Source organism: Arachis hypogaea, chromosome 16 (genome assembly GCF_003086295.3).
Source record: "Arachis hypogaea cultivar Tifrunner chromosome 16, arahy.Tifrunner.gnm2.J5K5, whole genome shotgun sequence".
NCBI lineage: Eukaryota > Viridiplantae > Streptophyta > Magnoliopsida > Fabales > Fabaceae > Arachis > Arachis hypogaea.
The window spans coordinates 134,001,143-134,007,314 of NC_092051.1; the positions used below are offsets into that span (position 1 = coordinate 134,001,143).

Here is a 6,172-nt window from a genome sequence, read left to right on the forward strand (position 1 = left end):
TCAATTTGGACCTCTTTGTTTTGTAATCACCGAATGGCTTCCTTGGATCCCATTCTTTGATTTATCAACTTTGGTTTATGAACTTCTGATTTGGGCCAATTTGATTTTCTTTCTTTTAATGTTCAGCCACCCTTTTTAAATTAAAATGATGCAGGGCTGAATTTGTTCATTGATCAAATTGGGCTTGTTGTAACTTTGACCCTTTATTAAAAACTAAATTACTTCCTACACACTTGAACAAAAATCATCAAACAACCTATTGAAAATTATTAAATAAAACACTTAATAATAATTTTAATAATTTCTTAATTTATATTTTAATAATGTTTGATCATCATTTCAGTTTTCCAAACTCAACACAAACCAATAGCCCCAACTCCATCTCAAGCATTTCCTGCAAGTTCTGAACCTATAACACCATCTCATGATTTGCCTGAAATTGAGGCAATAACCCCCACACAATCTCCTTCCCCTGCAAAAGAGCCTATAACACCATCTCATGATTTTCCTGAAAGCAGGTCAATGACCCCAACCCCATCTCTTGCTCCTACAAATGAGCCTATAACTCCTCATATTGTGCTTGCAAGTGAGCCTCTATAGTCCCATCTCATGATTTGCATGCAAACAGGGAAATATCCCCAACCCCATCTCCTGCATTTTTCGCAAATGAACCAATAGCTCCTCATGCTTTCCTTGCAAATGAACCTTCTGCTGATGACGAGTCAGACCCCCCAGTTGATTCAGTGTCTCACATTCGCAGCTTCTACAGTTCCAGAAAGATTAACATTTAAACACGCCAATCATGTCTGAAATCGAGCGATCATGTATCTTAGTATCTGAAATTAATATGCAACATCAGTGTTAGAACAGAACTGCTTATAGGAGTTATTATGTAGCGGTCATCGCTTTTATCATCTTTCTACTTTGCTTCTCTACTCTTCGTCTTCTGTTTTTTATTTTTCTGGGTATCTATCTGATCAAGGAAGATTGTTGAGAACCTGCAACCAATAGCAGATTGGTTGGAATTAGTAATTTTATCATTTCAACACCATTAACTTTGAAAACAAATAACTAGTAATTTAATTAACAATTTTATCATTACAAACAGTATGAAATGTGTGGGATTAAAAAAAAATCTAATTTAGGTGAACTGGACGAAAATGTCTTAATTTCCAGTCATATTGTGTTTGCATGGTCATATACCTCCCTTGAGAAATTCATAGAAGTAACAAAGAGTTATAATTACCTCTCACCCTTCCAAACTGAATCTTTGCTTTTTCTATCTGTCTTGTCAATGTCAGAAGACTATTTTTATTTTTGGGCTGCTGAATGGTCTGAAGAATTATCACATAAAGGAAGTTAATAGAACTAGTACAAAAGGAAAACACTAACAAATTCAGGCACTTAAAAAATCACTGCAGAGTGCAGATGCTTACAACTTACACGGTTAGGAATCACTTCCTGCATCTTTGCAGGTTACTAGATGCGCAATCTTGAATATTATAATTTCCTCCTTCCTACAAGAATCAGTGGCGATTTCTTTCCTTTTTTCCCCCTTAAATTGTTATGAAAAGTTAGCACCTATAGCCATAACTACCACAAATCACATGGTTTGCATCCCCTGCCTCTGCCGGTTCCTTACATGCTCATCTGCGTAGCTTTACGATCCATTTTTTCCGTAGTCGTCTGTCAGTGGCGTGTCAACCATTGAAATATGTTAGGCCACAACTGCAACCTCCATTAGTTAATGTTTTGCTTGTAAGCCAATAAACAGGAGAGGCAACATGAACACCGTGATTATGAGGTTCCAGAGTAAGAATTTCTTTTACGACTCTTTTAGCAACCTTGGTATTTCCATTATTTTTGCAAGCTGCCAACAAAGCTCCTAAAATAACAATATCAGGCTTCCAAGGCATTCCTTTTACCAGTTCCTCTGCCTCTACTAACTTACCCTCTTTCCCAAGAAGATCCACCATGCACCCATAATGTTCAATCTTCCGGTCAACCCCATACACATTTTTCATCGAATAAAAGATCTCACGACCAACATCAATCAAGTCAGCATGGCAACAAGCCAACAAAAACCCTAAGAAAGTTATATCGTTCGGGATGACAAGTTGCTCCTCCTTCAGATTCTAAAAGAGAGCAAGAGCATCTTCAACATGTGCCTGAGCAGCCAACCCAGAGATCATCATATTCCAAGTAACAACATTTCTCTCAGTCATTTCATCAAACAACTTCCGAGCCAGAACAATCTCCCCATTCTCTGCATACATGTAAACCAACGCCGTCCCAAGAATCACTTTCCCTTCAAACCCCTTCACCTTCATGGACTCATGAATCCTCTGCCCAAGCTCAAGATACCCCGCCCAAGCGCAAGCCGATAACACCGAAGCCAGCATCGCAGCATTGGGCTCCAATCCATCTCCAATCATCTCATCAAAAACCCCAAAGCCTCATCATAACATTGATTCTAAGCATAACCACAAACCATCGTCGTCCAATGACTCAAACTCCTGGGCGGCATTTCATCAAACATAAGGCGTGCACGGGCAAAATCACCGGAAACAGAGTAACACCTGACCAAACCATTGGCCACGTGGGAATCAAAGCACATCCCGAATTTCAGCATGTGTGTGTGAACCTGGGTACAGGCTGGCAGGGAGGGAATGTTAGAGCAGGCTTTAAGAAGAAAGGGGAAGGTGTGTTTTCCGGGAATAGCGCCCAGCTTCCTCATGGAGACGTGAAGGCAGAGAGAGTGATGGGGATTGGGGCTAGAGGCGTGGGCGCGGATAAGGGTGTTCCACATGAAGATGTTGGGTGAGTATGGAAGGGAGGAAAAGATTCTAGAAGCGAGGGTGAGATCGGCGAAGGGGGAGAGGAGGCGGCTGGCGGCGAATGGTCGTGGCGGATGCGAGCGGTGAGGATCATCTGGGCGAGGACTTGTTTTAGATGGTGTATTGTGGTGCATTGGTCGGCGAGGAGAGAGAGACTAGGAGGAGTTGGCGGCGGAAGTGGAATGGTTGAGAAGAGTGAACGGGGAAAGCTGTGTTTGAGCGAGACGTCCAGAGTTGTGTACTCTGAGTTTTTTCAATTTTTTTAACACAAATCGAAATGTGTACTATGAAAAAACACAAAAAATTACCATGTTAAAATATATCACTCATTTTGTTTTCATATCAAAATTTTTTAGCCTTCCCTTATCGCTTTTATAATTTTTTAAATTATTTTAACTGAATTTTTCCACATTATGTTCAACAGCGTAAATTCTTCTTCTAATTCCAAATCCTTTCTTTCTTTAACAAACAAAAATAAGGTTTTTCTTTTTCAATAAAGCTGCTTAGAAAATTAAAACAGAAAACAATATAAAAAAAGAAAAAAATTGGGAAAGAGAACTCCACACAAAATGCATAATATTATTCACATGATGAATTACAGCCAAATTCCACGGAATCAACTAACTAATTTTTTTTCATGATTAAATGCAAATACTATTCACATTATAAACTATAACCAAACTACACAAAAGAATCAAGTAACTAATTTCAATTTTTATTTACATTTTTGACGATTTAATTAGTTGGCATCGGATAGCGACATAAAGGGCATAAATGACTAGTCTTGAGCCAGCGGATGATGCATTCTTGATGATACACATGCTTACAAGGCATTGATAATACTTGTTCTGCATCATCACCGTCATCAAATTCAGATAGACAAATACTGCACCTCTCTGTTGCATTGTTATTCTTTTCAAGCTTCACTTCCTCAAGAGAATCAATGGCACTCTTCGAAGTAGGAACCATCTTAATATTAGTATTTCCCATGGACTCTTCAATGACGAAGTCGGTGATAATGTCGTCGTACTCATCAACAAATAATAACGAATTCTGGATAATAATGTCCAAATTCAAACTGAACAAACGAAAATCAGGTCTTTCGTAGAGAAATCCGGAACGACGAGTTTGAAGTATGGTTTCCGCGTAGGATATGACATCTGGCATCATGTGATGAATCAAGACATTTGGTATAACATCATCAGGAAAACGCAATTGCATGTGTGATGAACCGTTTTGAAGGAATTCTTGCGCTTGCATTAGAATTGAGCTGTGACATGCAAACGTATCATTGGCTCCTAACACTGGATAATGTGATTGTGGTTGTTGAGGATGAGTAGTCCAGCACGTTTGATGCCTAACTCGTACCTTGAGAATGAAGTAATCTGCTATTTTATCTCCGATGAGAGTTAGATAAAGTTCCAAATCTTCCTCCTGTTCTTGCAACAATGAGGGAGATGACACTTCCCAGGAAAAACCAAATGGCGACGTCATGATGATGAAATTGAGAACTGGTTTGATGCTTCAAGTTCGTCTATCAGAAATATAAAACTTTCTCTAATAGAAATAAGAATCAAACTGAGAATTAATCTTGTGGCTTTCTGCTTACTTATATATACAAGAGCTCCTAGTAAAATTTGGTACTGGATCTTAATTGGATACTAATTTTTTTTTTCCAAAGTGACATTACTTTAAGAGAGGGAAGGTAATTGGATATTAATTGTATATTAATTGGCCGAACTATCTTTTTTAGTTTAATTAGGATAATAATCTTTTAGGATAATTATTTTATATGATTTTCTAACTACTTTTATTTTCTTGGATTATCATTTATAATTTAAAAATTAAAAATTAAAAATTATTATTTTTGTTAAATTCAATCTTATTTTATTTTTTTACTAACTAACTGAAACTAATTATTTGAGATAAGTAAGAAAAAAAATATAACGATGATTATTTATGAAAAATAATTAATATTTATTTTATTTATAAATTAAAACAACTGCCAATTATTTGAAATAATGTGTTTTCTTTCTTGGAGTAGTTATAAATAGATTGATAAATTGATTAGACAAAAGAAATAAATTGATTTACAAAGATTTTGTACAAAATTATTATCGAGTGGTTGAATACTTGAATCCTAATTTATAATTTGGACGATCTTTCATTTTATAGAAATTTAGTAAGCACAGGCATACTTAGAAGATTTTTGATCCCTGTAAAACGAGTTCAAACATATCCTGTTTAAATACTTCATAATCCCTTATCACTTGCTTCAAATTTCATGATAAACACTTCAATTAATTTTTGTAATTTTGTTTGTTCCTATTCTCTTTTTAAACAATTTTTTTTTTTTTGAATGGACTTCTCTACTTGTCCTCGAACTTTAAGATATTCGAAATACAAATAGATACCAATAATCCAATTTAATTCAATTAACTTAGACTTTTTAGGATAACATTACATCTATCAACAATCAATCTCCGTTAGCATAGAAAAATAGAAAAATACGATTTAGCATCTCATAATTTTTTATATTATTATAAATAAATTTTATTATTTTAATTATTAGTTATTTAATTAAAATACATAAATCAATATATATAAATATATAATCATTAATTTGATAGTTAATTTTAAAAATATTTTTTTATCTAATTTTTCTATTTTGGATGATACAAAAGAAAAAAAATCAACACTACTTTATTAAAAAAGAAATTTTAGATGACCAATATTTTTTATTATTTTTATTTTATATTTATAGTAATACAAACAAATTATTTATTTTATATTAAAAACATTAATCTCTTAATATTTCTCCTTTTAAAATTTAGTAATCGGTTAAAACTTAAAAGTTAAAACACATCAAAATATTATTTAAAAAGGAAAAGAAAAAAAAAACCTACTCAAAATATCTTAATGCAAGACAATGGAGTAAGCACACATTTAGTTAGTTAATCTTCCCACAAAGTCAACAGAAAATGAAGGACGCATGTGGTGTTGGATGCAACACGCGCAGACAGAAATTGATTCTGTGCAGGAGTGATAGAATGCTGCTGAAATTAGATGAATGATTGTGTTAACTATAAGGCATAAGTTATGAATAATGATGATTAGATGTTTGGACTAGACTTTTTTGTGAATATGGCCATTTTACTGATGGGCTTTGGTTCATTGTAAAGGAAAAAAAAAATAGAACATTTTTTAGAGAAGGTTGGACTGTAATATTTAGTCATTGTAATGGACTCAATATTTAGTCATTGTAATGAATTAGGCCTAAAAGCTAGAACAACATACTTTTGAATGATATTTCATCAATATTAATTTAAATTCAA

The 6,172-nt window shown here is 34.3% G+C and overlaps 1 long non-coding RNA gene across 1 annotated transcript; it reads right to left on the bottom strand.

The window, feature by feature from the left end:
- Positions 1-289: 289 nt before the first annotated feature.
- On the bottom strand, positions 290-3,069 carry LOC112755095 (uncharacterized). The gene is made up of 4 exons (XR_011874566.1): positions 1,437-3,069; positions 1,247-1,334; positions 874-998; positions 290-763 (listed from the first exon to the last, which is right to left on the bottom strand). It is a non-coding gene; the product is annotated as an uncharacterized lncRNA (long non-coding RNA).
- Positions 3,070-6,172: the final 3,103 nt, after the last annotated feature.